Source organism: Canis aureus, chromosome 15, assembly GCF_053574225.1.
Source record: "Canis aureus isolate CA01 chromosome 15, VMU_Caureus_v.1.0, whole genome shotgun sequence".
Classification (NCBI taxonomy): domain Eukaryota; kingdom Metazoa; phylum Chordata; class Mammalia; order Carnivora; family Canidae; genus Canis; species Canis aureus.
In genome coordinates, this window is record NC_135625.1 from 18,412,111 (window position 1) to 18,431,440 (window position 19,330).

Below are 19,330 nucleotides of genomic sequence, written 5' to 3' on the forward strand. Positions count from 1 at the left end.
AGAGGAGATGTCAAGGGGGGTGGTACTTGGGAAAGGTAGTGACTGTGGCAGGTGCCGTGGCTTCCCAGAGGAGAGCCTGGGCTGGGGGAGAGGCTGTCAAGGGGACTCGGTGGGCCGTGGCCATAGGGCCCTGACCAGACCAGGGGGGTCTGGGAAAGCACATAGTGTTTTGTTGATTTGGTGGGAGCCAACTCCCTAGATACACTTCAGCTCACGGGAGGCTTCCTCTGCAAGTTATGTGCAGGGCAGTCATTGCGGGAAGACAGGAGCAGGACCCAGATGGCCTATCTTCTTGGAGATGTGGGTTTGTAAAAGAGGGTGGGTGAGGAAATCTCTCTCCAACTTTCTTCCCTGATCACACATATCTGACCTCCCCCAAAGAAGATCAGAAGAAACCAAAGACTGAGGGAAGATTCTGCAGCTCAGAGGAGGATGAAGCGTAGAACATACCTTCGCCCTTAACTCCCAACCATTTTTCTTACTGGTTCCTTCACTGCCAGACTGATAGGGAAGGTGGTCTTCCACTCTCGGCCAGGACTGCAGTTCCCAGCGACACACTAATGACAAATGGGACTTGGCAGCGAGCGCCAGGTCATTTTATGCCTTCTTCAGAAGGTATAGTCCTACATTTTCCATCATTTGTCAAGTCCCATTCTGAATGCCACATGTCCTCTGCTGAAACTAATATATATCCCCATGGGAAGAACACATCTGAAAAATGGGGAGAATAGTGCCCACATCACAGGTTGATCATCAGGTTTATCATAAGGAGCAAATGCTTTCAAACATTTTTTTAATTGGGAGGAAATTCACATCATATAAAAAGGAATCATTTGAAAGTGAATAATTTGGTGGCATTTAGGACGTTGGCAATGTGGTGCAACCACTGCTTCTATGTAGTTCTAAAACATTTTCATTACCCCAAAAGAAACCTCTGTATCCATTAAGCCTAATCCCCATTGCACCTCCCCCACCTCCAGCAGCCAGCATCCGCTAATCTGTTTTCTGTCTTTATGGATTTAGCTCTTTTGAAAATTTCATATACATGCAATCACGCATTATATGGCCCTTGTGTATGGCTTCTTTTCCTTGGCATAATATTTCTGAACTTCAGCCACCTAATAAGATGTAAGGCTATTTTATTCTTTTTATGGCTAAATAACATTCCATTGAATGTATATACCACATTTTGTTTATCCATTCATCTGTTAATGAACATTCAGTTTGTTTCTACCATTTCGTCGTTGTGAATAATGCTGGTATGAACACGTGTGTATAAGCATTTGTTTCAGTCCCTGGTTTTTTAAAAAAAAGATTTCATGTATTTATTTGAGAGAGGGAGGGAGATAGCAAGAGAGAATACGCAGGGGAAGGAGAGAGAGAGGGAGAAGCAGACTCCCCACTGAATGGGAAACCCAATGTAGGGTTCAATCCCACAACCCAGGGATCATGACCTGAGCCCAAGCAGATGCTTAACCAGCTGAGCCACCCAGGTGCCCCCTTAGGACCTGTTTTTAAATTAGGGGTATATATCCAGGGGTGCAACTGTTGGGTCAAATGCTAATTCCATTTTTAACTTCTCAAGGAACATCCAGGGACACGGGGGTGACTCAGTGGTTAAGCATATACCTTTGGCTCAGGTCATGATCCTGGGGATCCTGTGATCAAGTCCCACATCAGGCTCCCTGCATGGAGCCTGCTTCTCCCCCTGCCTATGTCTCTGCTTCCAATTGTGTGTCTCTCATAAATAAATAAGTAAAATCTTAAAACAAACAAACAAAAAAGGAGCAGCCAAGCCAGTTGCCAAGGTGGCTTACATTTTATACTTCCACCACAATGCACAGGATTTCAGTTTCTCCACGTCCATGCCAACACTTTTTTTCCACTTTTTTGTATATCATAGCCCATAAAGTGAATGTACAGCGATTTCTCACTGTGGTTTTCATCTGCATGCATTTCCATAGCCAGTAACGATGTCGAACATCTCACACGTGCATTGTCCATTTAGATATCTCCTCTGGAAAAATAACTATTTGAGGCAACTCAGGTGTGCTTCGGTGTAAAGCGTACTCAGCATCCTGCAAAGAAAACAAGAAGCAGCCTATAAACAATAACCAGTAATAACAGGATCAATGCCAGGGACGACGACAACAACAATAAGATCTGGATTCTGGTCTGGCTTCTTCGTATCCCATTAGGAAATAAATGTAAGAATAAAGACTGAGAAAGTCTTGGCTATCTAGGGCTTTTTAAATGTTTGTTTCTTTTTTGCACGTGTTAAAATGAGGATTATGGTAAAAACACATGCTGGAATACAGAGGACGCACTAGCAGAGCCAGCCACATTTTTCAGTGGCACTTTGACATCCCCTCTGACGGGCCAAGGCTCTCCCAGGAGCGACTATGGGTCTCTCTGCTGGGGGAGCCTCCTTATCTCCCATCTGCCCTTTCTGTCTTTCTTCTCTGTCCTCCATCCTCCCTTCACATCTGCAGCTTTTCAGATCTGAAGGCAGGACAGTAAGATTTCAGTGATGACAGTCTAACAGCATTCCATCTGGGAACCTTCAGAGATAGGCCCTTATCTGTTTGTCACTGAGTGATGCCCAGTTCAACCGCAGAAGTTGGGGCTGGCGTCTAGTGCAGGGGGCCACCTCACCGGCGCAGAGTCCCCACCGAGGGACCTGCTGATGGGGGGCTGCATCAGCCTCCAGAAGCTTATCCGTGGCCAGAAAGCAGGTCGGCCCCAACCCCCACCCAGGGCCCAGTGCATCCCCGGGAAGGCTACTCGTGTTTGCTGGGAGTTTGGTGATAAAGCCCCTATGACGTTACCATCAATGGATACCGTGCCCGACCAACGCTTTGAAGATACGACCCAAAGCAAAAATGAAAAAAGAATATTCCTGTCTATGTTAAATCCCAGGAGTTGCAAAGGATAGAGGAAACCCCTAGTGGGCTTTTAAGAGCTCTAAGTTACCTGGAGAAACTACTTCTGCCTCCTGAGATGGAGCTGACTCTCCGTTGCTGGAATATTGGTGATTTCTCCAAGGCCCTTCGAAGTGGTGAGAGTCCCTCACATGGCTTAGAGACTAAGCATTCCTGGTCTCTGCAGGCTAGGATGATTTTAATCTACTTACTTTTAAGTATGTTTTAATTATGTTTTAAAAGTTTGTCTTACTGCTAACTGACAGTCTGATTTCTCTATTTAGGACTGCTTTTTAGGGTTGTTTTTTTTTTTTTCTTTTTTCCCTGTTCAGTTACATTGCCAATATTTTAGCTATGGTTATTTATACTGCATTAGTGGGCTGCCAGGAGAGGAATGAGCAGTTTCTGGAGCATCTTCTGCATCAAGCACCGTGCTAAGTATGTCATTCCTGAAATGATTCCTTGAGATGGGCGGCGACAGTATCAACCATTTACCCAGAAGTTGAGGGTCAGAGAGTTTCAGACTCCTGGTCCTGGTGGGAGGCAGAGCAGTGATTTGAATGTACCTCTATCTGACCCCAAAGCCTCTGTGCATCCCACCAAGCTCTCTACTGTAGAATAAAAACACCTTTTGAAAGGCCTTGGAGCTGAGAGTGAGCTGGGCAAAGACATCCATATTTCTTTTCACATAAAGGCCGTACTTGTGCAATGACTACAGAATTCTGAGTTTGAAAGTGGCAGTGGGGGCTCATTTCTCGAGAAGTGATAATAAAAGAATCTTTATCTTTTAACATTAAAAAAAATGCTTCCATGTCACGTTTCATTATCAATCCCATTTTTAAAAAACCTAGCTTGTTTCTACTAAGCAATAAAAGTCTTCTGGTCCCTAGGATGAGAATTATAGCAGTTACACTGTCTCCATGCAACTGATAAATGAACAAAAAATCAGGAAATATAATTTTTTTCCTTATTTGATGAAAACAGTTTCCAGTGTTAATCTCCAAAGAATATTTAATGAATTTGTGATTAAGAGTATAAGCTCTAGGGATCCCTGGGTGGCGCAGCGGTTTAGCGCCTGCCTTTGGCCCAGGGTGCGATCCTGGAGACCTGGGATCAAATCCCACATCGGGCTCCTGGTGCATGGAGCCTGCTTCTCCCTCTGCCTGTGTCTCTGCCTCTCTCTCTCTCTCTCTCTGTGACTATCATAAATAATAAATAAAAAATTTTTAAAAAAAGAGTATAAGCTCTACTTTCCTTTTTATTCTAAGTTTTCCTAAAATATTTTGCAAATAGGTCTTTCCTACCCACACATCTGCTTAAAGATGTTGTAAATAAAAACACATTTCTGGCAATGCATTTTAATGAATCTTAGAAAATATTTGAGTACAAACGTATAAACGGGAAGAACTTTGGTAGTTAAAGATGAATAAAAGTATTAATGATTTAGATTAAAACTTGACGATATGCATTATCTATGAGTACAAACATTTAAAATGAACATTTTATAGTATACTGAAATCAGTGTTGTAAATCAACATAAATTAATAGGTGTTAGATTTTATACAAGCCCCCATATGGAAATTGGATTTAAAAATTAAAAGTATACGATAGAAAGAATGAAATAAATCACAAAGTGAAATAAAATACAGAATTAGAAAATCTCAATTTACAATCAGTGGAAGAACTTAAAAAAAAAAAAAAAAAAGAAGCTTCATGAGTGCAGTTAAAAGTAATAAAGCAGAGTAACTAGTTCCATGTCAGTGATGGACCTAGTAATAGGCAAAGTAAGAAATGGATTTAAAGACTTTTCAGAGATAACTTTGGAAAAAAAAATAATAAATGAGGCAGCAAAAGTATAATTTGTTTCATAGGGAGCTGAATATTCCAATTTCAGTTATGGCGTTGAAATATCAGCATTCCATCGCACAGTATTTTGATATTACATTACATTGTTTTGTATCATTAACATCATAAAATGAATTCAACCATTTTCAGTGCACTCCTTCCCCGGCCTTTATCGTGCTCTCTGTAATTGGAGGAGATTTGCAGGAAGGACATGATTAGAACCGAATTTCCAGGAATTCCTCCCAGCCCCTTTCTGCCATATATCACTAACACCTCCTTTTGGGGCCTCAATTTAAATGCATACCCCGAAAAAAATAATAATAAAAATAAAAATAAATAAATGCATACCCCGTATTTGTTTACTTGTCTAGTGTGCAAACCCTTCCTATGTAAGGTGTGCCAGCTGTGTTATATACCAGGTGAATATTAGTTATTTCTTAGTATTCCCAAAATCTCAGAAAAATATATACATGCGTGTGCACACACACGCACACACACACACACACTTTACATGTAAGAGACAATCAAGTCATGACAGCCCTCCCTCTGCTCAGAAATCTTGAAAGGCCTCCTACCTCCCTACACACTCAACACAAGGGCTGCAGATGAAGGAGGAGTTTCTGCGCCTTAAGCTTCATGGTCAAGACAGCCTGTGAAACAGACCTTTGTGATGCAAGGCATTATAATACAGTGTGATATTTAGGATCACTGACATCAAACTGAGATGTCAGATGCCTTTCCCAGAGGTCGGATTGAAAGTGAATGCTAGCTAAGAGTTTGTGAAGGCAAGAAGGAAGCTGAGGATGTTGCTGGGCAGGGGCTTCAGACTATGTGGAGATAGAGGCCTGACATGCCCCCCTCTATCATGAGACTGTGAGAAACTCTGCAGGACTGAATCGCAGGGCGCAGGCCCTCATGGAAGACAGGCCACAGCTGTGGCAGAGACAAGCCACTGTGATTTGTTATACGCCTACCCCTTCCCCCTTGACTCTCAGTGCTTTAGGCACAGGCAAAGTATCTTCTTTGTTTCTGCATAACTCTACAGGCTCAGTTCATGCTTTGCAAATAGAAAGTTATTGAATTGAAGATTAAGAAGGCACGTATACACAGAATAAAGACATAGACGGAGAAAAGCACTTTAAAGCAGTGAAAGATGAGTCAGCCATATAGAAATCTAAGCTCCAAGACAGAGAATTCTGGTTAATAAAATGTAGTGATAGAGAACCCGGCGATGGTTCTTGGAGGGGAAGGTGGGTGGAGCATGGGGGAACTAGGTGATAGGGCTTGAGGAGGGCACTTGTGATGAGCACCAGGTATTATATGTATTTTACACCTGAAACCAATATGACACTGTATGTTAACTAACTGGAACTTAAATGATAATGTACGAACAAATAAAATGTAACCAGTACTCAATTACTTTCTGAGAAATGATGCTTCCTTCTTCTTCCGAATTTCAGTAATGGTGGAATGCATCATCGGAAGGATAGACTCTGGTCACAGACTCAGATTCAGGAATGTCACAGCATAGTCTCATTCTGTGACTTGAGAGGACCTTGCTACTGCTTCTCTTCACCACCTCCTGAAGCCACTCTTGGTTCCTTTGAGACAGGTCCCCACCCATTGTTTTTGTTGAAAATGTTTGCTCTCTGCTTCTTCCAAGAACTTGAACCTAAGACCTCCTATTGCTTTCATTCCAGCCAGTAGTCTAGCTTCCTCTTGATGGTGAACCCAGAAACCTCAGGATCACCTTTCAAAGCCAGCTACTGGCAACTTCAATCAGGCGAAGCATTGGTCCCTTTTCCCCAAGAGGAAAAAAAAAAAAAAACCTCTGCAAATTTAAATTCACGAAGAGCATACTACTCAAAGAGTATTGCTATATTAATATAGTTAGCTGTTTTACTTTCAAAACATGTTCTCATTTTACCCAGTGCCTGACACATTACTTGGTACTAATACATCTACACTGAAGATCAGGGTTTCTGAGTTATTTCAGGAAAGGCTCCAGGCATCTTCAAATGTAAACAATTGTAATTATTCTAATACCTGGTTAGCCATCTTCTGGATCCTGCCTAGTTGTGAATATTTATTGCAGAATCAACGTGCATCTGGATCTTCTCTCTGTCCAGTCCCATTGTTCTAGACTTAAGCGAAGAACACCCTCGATGTCTCTTCTTAGTCATTTCTTTTTTTGGCCAATTATTATACTTCAGGACTTTTAAAATGTGGTTTTATGGCTACAGAGTCCTAAATCATATTCAAATGATTTTTGTGTGTGCGTGTGTTTGAAGCCAGAAGAACTAATGTTTGAGCCAGTATCAACACATTGCAGAAAAATTTTCTTATTCATTAGAAGCTCATTTTAGCAAAAATGATAGATAATATTATCACTGGCTGATTATCCATACACAGCTTGAAGACATTTCTTGCTCCCCAGTTGTTTTATTTCAATGTATTTCTTTCTATGAAGAAATTCTTTACTACTTAACTGCCTTTGGGATAATTTTCAACTACCAAGCTGATCAAGACCATCTAGGATCTGTGTGTGTATGTGTGTGTGTGTGTGTGTGTGTGTCTGTCTGTCTGTAGGCAGAGAGAAAGATGTTGACATACGGCTTTAATTATTTCCATTATTTCTCCTGGAAAACAATACCATAGACATTGTTCCTAAAATCAAGTAGCAGGCCTACATGAGTTGATGATCTGGCTATGCTTTCCAGTTGGGTGCGCAACTGTCAGTTGGTGCCGGCTAACAGAGTACTAGCTGGAGACACAAGAGATGTTTACTGCAAAGGGATGGGCACTGGACAGCATCCCTCTATGCTATCAGTTTTTCTTGGCTTAGACAAACGAAGTCTAGAAGCCAAACAAATTTCTAATTATTTATAATAGAAAAAAATTTATCTGCAACAAAGTTTAAAGAAATAGACACCCTTTTGTGGGTACACTCAGGTATCTTGCATAGCAAACTTCAAATTTATCAATTGCTGCTTGTTGTCTTAAGTATGTAATGAGGTCGATTTACATGTGCTTCTGGTTGGGGCTCTGCAGGGGGCCAGGAACTCTGTCAGGTGCTTTGCATATGTCACCTCGTTTTGCCCTGTCTCATCTCCACAACAGCACTCTAAGAGAGATGTTGAGGGCTGAACTGTGGCCTTCCAAAAGTCATATGTTGAAGCTGTAACCTCTAAAAGTGACTGTGTTTGGAGATGGGGCCTTTGGGGAGGTAATGGAAGTTAAATCTCATGGGACTTGTGTCCTTATGAGAAGAAAGACACTGGAGATTTTTCTCCATATGCAGAGAAGAAAGGTGGCATGAGGATATAATGAGAAGATAGCCTTCTGCAAGCCAGGAAAGAAGGCCTCACCAGAAACCAGCTCTACTGGCACCCTGGTCTGGGACTTCTAACTTCCAGAGCTGTGAGAAAGTAAATTTCTGTTATTTAGACCACTCAGTATGTAGTATTTTTTTTCTGGCAGTCCAAGTGGACTAATGCAATAAGTATCAGCCTCATTAGCAGGAGAGGAGACCAAAAAGCAGAGAAATTGAATAAACCATATGAGGTTAAAGAACCCAAATAGGGCGCTCTATGTGTCTGAAGTCAGAGCCTGCATTTTTTTCATCACACAGGCTTTCTGTATAAGCACTTAGTCTTGCCCCATCTAAATCCCTACTCCAGGGAGAAATTGGGGCTTTCAGCAGCTTTTTAGTCCATGCATTGTGGCTCAGGCATCATGAAGACGTAGGCTCCCTGTGGACGGACACAGCTCCACCATCCATCTCTTCACTCACAGTTGGCACAGAACACTTGAGGATCTTCTATTTTAACCCATTCACTATGCAGACAAAACAGGAGAAAGTTAAGGTCACGGAAATTAGATCAGTGGCTATCTTTTTCTAACTAGGATGAGCTCTTTCCCAAAGTTTTTGGTACTCCGTAGCTCAGAAATGCTGTTATATGCATTTTTATAAAACACTAAAAATTAGTTATTAAGTCACCTGGCAGGATGCCAACTCTGTTACAGTCTGCTTTTGACACAAAATTCTGGCCTGAACTGCTCTTCAAGGGCCAAATCATTTTTCTTGAAACATAAAACACATGTGAGCGGATCACGACAGGCTTTACACATAGACATGGATCTATAACTCTTGCTCAGTGGGACCCAACATGGGATCCGCTACCTAGTTATGAAATAGTGCATCGACAGTAAGTTCAGCGTCCCGGGGAGGGGTTACAGAAGTACCCCAGTTCAGCAGGAGTGCAGATTAGCTGCCATTTATAATGTTTCCTTCCCTTGGAATCACATATCATTAAAAGTTATACTGAAATGCATTGTAGCCTATTTTTAACAGTCAGGCAAAGGGAGAAAACATCATATGAAAGATTCTAAATAATTTGGGAGAAAATGTACCACAAGCTTTAAAAACTTTCTTGGATGAATATTGTTTGTTTGAGAATGAATTAAAAAAAATCTAATGAAATGAGGGAGGCTGTTTGGCAAACTGAAAGTAGCTTAGAGCAGCCCCACCACCTCCTGCCCAGGCAAAGGAACTGAGACATACCCTCACCCACTGTAGAGTGTGTCTTCTGACTGACCAGAAGGGCTGGTGAAAGCACCTGAAACCTACATAGCCCAGCAGTGCTTGAGCTGAAAGAAAGGAAGATAAAGCCACTAGTTTGCAAAGCAAATCAGTGGCCCTGTTTGACCAAGGAACATGGGGTGCAGGTCCACTCAAGTTAAAACAACAAAGAGCTTTACTAGTTTTAGAGCTATTGTTTTTCACTGTGCCTGGGCAGGGCATTTAAATCATAGCCCTGCTTCTTGCTAAATATAGCCCTCAGCCTGTTCAACTGGGGAACCTAACCCAAGCATATAGGAAGCTGCATAACCCACATAATAGTCCTACATACAGTGACACTTGAACAGAGAGCACAGCCTCTAACTTCCCCCAGCTGCAGAGCAAAACCAGTAGCCTCACCTGACCAGAGAATTTAGTGCACACTCTGGACTGATTCAGGTCCACAAACAATAAGTTGTACAGGCCTTGAGTCCCATCCTGCTGCCTTGCAAGGCAGGGAAGCTAATTCTTAGCCCCATTTAGTAGGGAATATAGTCCTCAGCCCCATTCCTCTACTAAGCCTGACCAGAGGATCCAAGGAACCATGAAGCCCATCCTTCAGCCTCACTTAGATAGGGAACCAAGCCAGGAATCCCATCCAACTGTTATCAACTAGTAGCATACCTCCATCTCATCCTCAGAAATCAACATAGACCATACTCAAAAATAGACCATAATAGCAAGTCCCACCTGCTGAAGGGTATTACCAGCAGACATACCCAGAAGCCCAAACTAAGCTGACTGGTAAAGAACTGTCTCTATGCCAAGACAAATCTGTAAAGTCTGGAAGAAGAGCCCATTACTCAAATGCACAGATACCAGTGTAAGAAATCAAAGATCATGAAAAATCAGGTAAATATGACACCACCAAAGGAAACTAGTACGACTCCAAAAACCAACCATAAAGAAATGGAGACCTATGAACTGTCAGATAAAGAATTGGGAATAATCCTCTTAAAGAAAGTTAGTGAATTACCAGAAAACAGACAGATAACTCAATGAAATTAATGAAAAACAATGAGTTAAAAAGTGAGAAGTTCAACAAGGAAATAGCAACCATTAAAAAAAAAACAAACAGAAATCAATGAGTTGAAAACATAAGAACTGAATTTTAAAATTCAACAGAGTTTCAAAGGTAGACTCAACCATGCAGAAGAACCTGGACATTAGAAATTACCTGGTTAGGGGGCACCTAGGTGGCTCAGTCAGTTAAATATCTACCTTCAGCTCAGTCATGATCCCAGAGTCCTAGGATTGAGCCCTGCATCAGGCTCCCTGCTCTGTGGAAAGTCTGCTTCTCCCTCCCCACTGCTCGTGCGCTCTCTCTCTCTCTCTCTTTCTCTCCCTCTCAAATAAATAAACAAAATATTTTAAAAAGAAGAAGAAGAAATTACCTGCTCAGAGGAGCAAAGATAGAAAAGAATGAAAAAGAGTGAAGAAAGCCTACTGGATTACAGGCCACAATGAAAAGAAAGAATATTCACATGATGGAATTCCAGATAAAGAAGATAATGGGACAGAAAGCATATTTAAAGCAATAATGGCTGAGAATTTCTTGAACCTGGGAAGAGAAATGGACATCCAATCTATGAGGCCCCAAAGACCTCAAATAGATTGACCCCAAATAGGACTACACTGAGATGTATTACAATTAAATTGTCAAAGGTCAAAGACAAAAAAAGAATTTTAATATCAGCAAGAGAAAAGAAAGAAGTTATATACAAGGGAACCCTCATAAGGCTACTGATGGATTTCTCAACAGAATCTTTTCAGGCCAAGAGAGAATGGGATGACATGTTCAAAATATTGGAAGAAAATAACTATCAACCAAGATTTCTATACCAGGATGAAGTTATCATTGAGAAACAAAAGAGGGATAAAGACTGTTTCAAACAAATAAAAGCTGAGGAAGTTCATTACCCCCAGACCTACCTTACAAGAAATGCTAAAGGGAGTTCTTTAAGCGGAAGTAAAAATGCTAATTAAATCATAAAAATGCAAAAAAGTAGCGTAAATCTTGCTGAAAATGGTAAATAGTCATAGTTAGATTCTGTAATATGGAAATAGTAGTGCATAACTCATGACTCTAATTTAAAAGGCTTTTTAAAAAAGATATAGCAAAAATTACCACAGCTACAATAATGTTATTAGTTACACAATATAAAAAATATGTATATTATAATAGCAGTAACCTAAAAAGACAAAGAAGAAGAAAAAGTATAAAATATAACAATTCTATTGAAGCTAATTTGTTACCAGCTAAAAATAGTTTGTACAAGTGTAGTATATTTATGTAAGCTTCATGGTAACCACAAGGAAAAACCTTGTGATAATCACACACACACACACACACACACACACACACACAAAGAAAACACGATAAAGAAGTCAAAGCATACTGATACCAAAAGACATCAACACATACCAAAAAAGACAGGAGGATAAGAAATAATGGATTTACCAAACAATGAGAAAACAATTAACAAAATGGCAATAGCAAGTCATTATCTATCAGTAAATGCTTTAAACATAAAAGACTTAAATTCTCTAATCAAATTAGAGAATTTAATTGCATAAGAATTAAATAAGAATTGCATAGAATTGCATAATGAATAATAAGATTCAACATATGCTGCCTGCAAAAGATTCACTTTAGCTTTAAAGATACATGTAGACTGAGAGTGCAGGAATGGAAAAAGATATTTCAAGCAAATGATGATGAAAAGGAAAAAAAAAAAAAAGCAGGAGTAGCTCCACTTACATCATACCAAATACACTTTGAACTAAAAAATGGTAAAAGAGACAAAATCAATATACAATGGTAAAGTATCAATGCATCAAGAAGATACAACAGTTGTAACATTTATGCATGCAGCATTGGAGCATCTAACTATATAAAGCAAAAATTAACATATTAAGTTTGAACTAAAAATGGTAAAAGAGATAAAATCAATATACAATGGTAAAGTAACAATACATCAAGAAGATAGAACAGTTGTAACATTTATGCATACAGCATTGGAGCATCTAACTATATAAAGCAAAAATTAACATATTAAAATTAAATTAAACAATCTGAGCCCAAAGTTAGCAGAAGAAAGCAAATAATAACGATTAGAGCAGAAATAAGTGAAATAACAGAAAAACAATAGAAAGATTAACACAACTAAGACTTGGTTCTTTAAAAGATAAACAAAATTAGCAAACTCCTAGTTAGATGAAGGAAAAAGAGAAAGTATCCAAATCAATAAAACTATAAATGAAATAGGTGTTAACATGGATATCACAGAAATGGAAAGGATCATTCATGCGTGATAAAAACTCTTAACAAATTAGGCATAGGAGGATAATATCTCAACATAATAAAGCCGAAATGACTGGCCCACAGCTACCATTGTATGGTGAAAGGTTCAAACTTTTCTCGAAGATTAGGAAGAAGGCAAGGATTCCCATTCTCACCACTCCTATACAACACAGTACTGGAAGTCCTAGCTAGAGCAGTTGGGCAAGAAAGAATAAAAAGTATCAGAATTAGAAAAGGAGGAGCAAATATTTCTCTATTTGGAGATGTCATGATATTATATATAGAAAATACTCAACACTCAACCAAAAAATTGTTAGGTATAATCAATGAATTCATTAAAGTTGCAAGATACAAAATTAACATGCAAAACTCAATAACATTTCTGTAGACTAAAAATGAAATTCCTGAAAAATATAGAAATAAATCTCATTTATAATAGCTTCAAAAACAATAAATACTTGGGATAAATTTAACTAAGGAGATGAAAGATCTCTACATTAAAAGTTGCAAGATATGGTTGAAAGAAATTGAAAAAGACATCAATAAAAGTATCCCATGTTCATGAAATTGGAAGAATTAATATTGTTAAAATTATTAATACTATCAAAAGCCACCTACAAATTCAATACAATCCCCATCAAGATTGCAGTGGTGTTTTTTTACAGAAGTAGAAAAAACAATACTAACATTTATATGAAACTTCGAAAGACCTCAAATAACTAAAGAAATTCTGAAAAAAGAGCAAAGCAGGAGGTCTCACACTTCCTGATTTCAAGGTACACTGTAAACCTATGGTCATCAAAACAGTATGGTACTGGCAAAAAAAAAAAAAAACAGACAATTAGACTAGTGGAGTAGAATCACTAGCCCAGAAATAAACCCAGTCATATATAGCCAACTAATATCTAAGGGGGCCAAGATTACTCAATGAAGGAAAGACAGTCTCTTCAACAAATGGTGCTGGAATAATTCTTTTACATTCACATGTAAAAGAATGAAACTGGGCCCCTATCTTACACTACTCACAACAGTTAACTCAAAATGGATTAAAGAATTAAATGTAAGAACTGAAAACATTAAACTCTTAGAAGAAAACATAAGAACAAAGTTCCTTGATTTGGATCTTGGTAATGATATTTTGGATATCACACCTAAAACCTCAGCAACAAAGTCAAAAATAAACAACTAGGACTACATCAAACTAAAAAGTTTCTGTTCAGCAAAAGAAACCATCAGAAAAGTGAAAAGGAAAAAAAAAGAAAGAAAGAAAAGTGAAAAGACCACCTGGGTGGCTCAGTTAGTTAAATGACTAACTCTTGATTTCAGCTCAGGTCATGATCTCAGAGTCCTAGGATTGAGCCCCATGTCGGGCTCTGTTAGCATGGAGTCTGCTTGCCCCTCTCCCTCTGCTCCTCCCCCTACTCACACACACATTCTTTCTCTCTCTATCTCTAAAATAAATAAATCTTTTTTAAAAAGTGAAAAAGCAACCTACAGAATGGGAAAAATGCAAACCATACACTTGATAAGCGGTTAATAGGCAAAACATTTTTAAAAACCTCATAAAACTCAATAGCAAAAAACAACCCAATTAAAAAACCCCAATTTAAAAATGGGCAAAGGACCTAAGTAGACATTTCTCCAAAGAAGACAGATATATAAAAGACCAACAGGTACATGAAGAGATGTTCAACATCGTTAGTCATTAGGAAGATGCAAATTAAAACCACAATGTGATATTACCTCACATCTGTTAGAATGGTCATTATCAAAAACATAAGAAATGACAAATACTGGCATGGATGTGTGTGGTAGGTAGGATTATAAATTGGTACAGTTAGTATGGAAAACATTATGGAGAGTCTTCAAAAAATTAGAAATAGAGCTACCATATGATCCAGCAATTCTACCCCAAGAACTTCACACAAACAGGTAACAAAAACACTAATTCAAATAAAGATCTGCACCCCCATATACACAGCAACATTATTTGCAACCTAAATGATGTAAATGTCTGGTTGATGAATAAACGCATAAAGAAGTTGTGGTATATAGGGGAGCCTGGGTGGCTCAGTCGGGTAGGCATACTACTCTTGATTTCAGCTCAGGTCATGATCTCAGGGTTGTGAGATGGAGCCCCCATCAGGCTCCTTGCTCAGCAGAGTCTGCTTGGATTCTTTCTCTCTCTCTCTCTCCCTCTGCCCCTGCCCCACACTCTTGTCTCTAGAATAAATATTTTTTTTAAGAAGTGAGATATATATTTCATATATATGGTACAATATTATTCAGCCATAAAAATGAAGAAATCCTACCGTTTCTGACAAAATGGATGGATCTCAAGGTCATTATACTATGCGAAATAAGTCAGATAGAGAAGGGCAAATACTATACGATGTCACTTATATGTGGAATCTAAAACAGGAAAAAAATAAAAAATAAAAAAATAAAAGAGGAAAAACAAACTACTCGTAGAAAAAGAGATCAGACTTGTAATTGCCAGAAATGGAGGATGTTGGTTGGGGGAATTGAAGGAAGGGAGTCAAAAGGTGTAAGTTTCCAGTTACAAAATAAATAAGTGCTAGGGATATAATGTACGACAGCTAACACTGCCATACACTATATAGGAGAGTGAAGAGAGTAAATCCTGAGAGTTTTCATCAGAAAAACAACTTCTTCCTTTTATTATTTTCAACTTTTTTTTTTCCTTTTTATTTTATCTATATGAGAGGACGGATGTTCGCAGAACCTACTGTGGTCATTTCACAATACACAGAAATCAAGCCATCATGCTATATGCCTTAAACTTACACAGTGATTACTTATGCAGTCCATTATTTCTTAGGGAAGCTGGAAAAAGTAAATTTAAAAAACAAAACAAAACCAAAAATCCCTGTACTGGAAAGCATGAATGAAGTTGTTGTGGTTCTTTGTGCAAGAAGAGATCGATAGAAACTATAATATTAGAGGATGGAGAGAGTGCTCAGAAATCCCCAGCATCTACAAGTGAGGGAAGTAGATCTTCAGAAAGCTTCAGAAAGAAGAACATTCAGTAGATACGAGTTTAGGGCAGAAAGGGAGAGGTCAATGTGTTGGCTCCATTCCAAAAACTTTGTGACAAAGACTTTGTCACACTTCCTGTCCAGATTATTATGGTGCACTAAAGCCACAAGTCCCAGTGCCCACAGGGGTTATGTTACAAGATTAAATGGGGCCTGCTCCGGCCAGCTCCACACCCACTGCCGAGCTCCCATTCATTGCTGCCATGCAAGAATGCAGGCCCAGTGTTACTAGACGCTTGGTTATTTTAAGAAACCATACAAATCTTGATTTTCATGTAAAACATCCTTTCATAAATGTGTAAGCTATTTTTTAAATGCCATGTGGTTCAAGAAAGACCTATCTGTAGGTGAAATTTCCTCTCAGATCTCTAATATCTTTTGTCCTCCCCTGTGGTCTCCTTGATTCCCTCCCGATTCAGGTCATCAGATTCTAAAAATCTATTCCCTTCCTTCATATCAGTGCCCTGGACAAGAGTCCCCTTATTGCCTTTATTGTGATTTTTAAATGTTTCAGCCTTATACTCAGGACTCTCTCTCTAGTTCCCCTAGCCTCCTTCAATGAAGTTTTTTCACCATGCATTTTGCAATGGGAATCTGGGATCCCAATTGGACATTATATGTATTCCCTCCCCCCCAGTGAGATCCACGCATTACTGCATTCTCACCTTAGTTCTTAGTGTATCCTCTTTTTCCTTCTTATTTATAATCAACTCCCTATAGATCATCTGATCCTTCAAGACCTCATTCAGACCCCTGAGCTCCCTTTCCTGATTATGCTCTTCCTCTTCAATTACTCTCACATGAAACTTCCAACATAGCTCTTCTCAGCCTGTATGTCATACTGTTTTTGGTGTTTTACGGCTGTCTCTCCCACTCAGCCTGGAGATTTTAACTCAGCATAAGCAAACCTCTTCTGTAAAGACCCAAACAGTAAATGTTTTATTTCATTTTGTGAGCCATGTGATTTCTGTTGCACCTACCCAGCCCTGCCATTGTGGTTGGAAAGCAGCCATAGACAAGATGTACATAGGTGTGACTATGTTCCCATAAAAGCTTTATTTATTTATTGGTTGATTGATTGATTGAAAGAAAGAAAGAAAAGAAAGAAAGAAAGAAAGAAAGAAAGAAAGAAAGAAAGAAAGAGAAAGAAAGAAAATTAGCTTTGGCCTGAGGTCCACACTTTGCCAACCCCTAATCTACATGGGCCTTGGTCTTGTTGTTATGTAATAGTTAATGTTTGTTAGAGAGTGAATCCTTCAAAACTCAATTCAAGTTTACTTCTTTTGTAATCTTTCCTTGCCACTCAAGGACACAGCAATATTCTTCACTTCTGAACCTCTACAAGTACTTGTTATCCAGATACTTCATGTGACTGTCACGATCGCTGTATGATAGTCACTTAATGCTGCTATGATGAGTGAGGGTTGATCTATATTATTTCTAGGGTCCTTTGTTCTAAAATTCTGAGTCAATCCATCATCTTGTACTGCCACCTACTTGTGTATTTTTGTCTTTTTCTTTCCCTCACATGAATTATAAGCTTCTAGAGAATAAGACCTTACCCAATTTTTCTTAGGTTTGCTAAAATGCCTAATATGGTGCTCTTGTCACTGTTCATTCATTTATTCATTCAACACATATTTTTAGATCAGTATGGTATGTGGTGCAGACACAAAAATAAGCAGATTGGAAAGAGTCCGTGTTGCCATCGAAGTCAGTCTATTGAACTAATGATTGTATGATCATAACTAAGATGAATGCTCTGAAATGAAGTGCCTGGTTTTATAACAATATTTCATAAAGAAACTGAACGAATCCTGGAGTAGAGGCAGAATAAAGAGCAGGGAAGTCTTCCCTGGGGAAGGAATGCGTGAGTCAGGGCTCACTTATTCAGACAGAATCTAGTCAGTGCCGATTATGTGCCAGACACTATGCTCGGAAGTTGGAATATAGTATTGATCTAAACAGACAGAAGTTCCTGCCTTCTTAGAGCTTGTTTTCTAGTGGGGGCTGAAGAATGAGTAGAGATAGGATAGAGGGGGAAGAAGGTTTGAAAAATATCTCAGAAGGAAGGAACAGACATGAACAAAGATTCTGGGTGGGAGGGGACATGGCACATCCCAGGAACTGCTCGGCAGCACAGCTGTAACTCAGAAAGACCCAGCTACGGAGGTAGACAGAGGCTGGTGAGGCGAGGTCCCATAGGTAATATTACCATCTAATTTATTCTATAAAACAGAACACTCTTGAGAGTAACGGAGGCATTCTTAATCATCACAACAAGCAAAAACTGGTATGGTTCCAGCCAACTGGGAGGTATCAATATCCTACTCTTGGTCTCATAAAGATCTTTACATGACCACAACATTTTTTTCTTAAAAGATCACTTGATTCCTGTGGGTTACTGATCTGAGGAGGAGCTGTATCACTGTGGGGAGGCCAGTTGCTATGTCATTACAGAAACCCAAGCAATAGGTGAGTGTGGCTAGAGCAAGGCAGTGAGCAGCGGTGGGAATGGAGAGGAATCAATAGTGTAGGTATTTTGGAGGCAAGTTTAGCCAGACTGGGCTGACCTCATTATTTGTTATAGAAACGAAGGGAGGAAAAGATGGTGGTGAAGAGGAGATGGAAGGTTGTTCTGGCGGGAGGATAGGATTTAAATAGAGGTTCAGGAGGGCACCTGGGTGGGTCAGTGATTGAGTGTCTGCCTCTGGCTCAGGTCATGATCCCGGGGTCCTGGGATTGAGTCCTGAATCAGGGTCCCCACAGAGAGTCTGCTTCTCCCTCTACCTATATCCCTGTCTCTCTGTTTGTCTCTAATGAATAAGTAAATAAAACCTTTAAAAAAAAACAAAATAAATAAAAATAAATAAATAAAAATAGGTTTGGGCACTTTGACCTACTCTCGGCATCAGCATCTGAGTCCCCAGGGAGTGTTACAAACGCTGATCTCGATGAATCTGAAGACTGAGGTGAGCACCAACCACTTCCGTTCATGATTATTAGTGAGAGTATCACTAAGGCTTTGATACCAGAGAAAACTGGGTGAAGCTAAAGTGCTCCCCACTGGGCAATGAGTACCTGTGTGTGCTCTCATCACAACTGAGGACAGCATTCACGTACTTTGAAGAAAACTGGAGAGCTTGGCAGCTTTTGTGGCTCAAGACAGACTGAAGAGCAAGGATGCAGGGGGTGGTTCAGTACTGGGTACTGATTCGACACTGGGTACTGGAGTCAAGAGTAAAATGTAATCGGAAATGACAACCCAACCAGCAAATGAGAGAGCAGAAGCCGTGCTATGTGGACATTGATATTTCAGAGACATTTAGCTGAAATACTCAACCAAAGCTATATTTGGAAGCTGCATTTAATACATAATTCAAAAACCACCTTCACTCACTGCAGTTTTAAATGAGATGTTGAAATGGCTGTCCTTTAATAGTCCAGAGTGACTCTTCATGATCATTTCTCCAGCCAGTGTGGAGAGCATTCTGCTCAGTTCTCTGAGACCTTTCACTCAACCTGATTGCATCTGACCAGGAAGGCCTCGGTAAAGATGTCACTTCCACCTTCTACCCCC

At 39.6% G+C, this 19,330-nt stretch overlaps 1 long non-coding RNA gene across 1 annotated transcript in view; it reads right to left on the reverse strand.

Moving 5' to 3' along the window:
• Window positions 1-1,831: 1,831 nt before the first annotated feature.
• LOC144284285 (uncharacterized) overlaps window positions 1,832-19,330 on the reverse strand; it is a 72,169-nt gene continuing 54,670 nt past the window's right edge. Inside the window, exon 3 of the long non-coding RNA XR_013352642.1 lies at window positions 1,832-2,078. This is a non-coding gene — a long non-coding RNA (uncharacterized LOC144284285). The remainder of the gene's footprint in view (window positions 2,079-19,330) is intronic.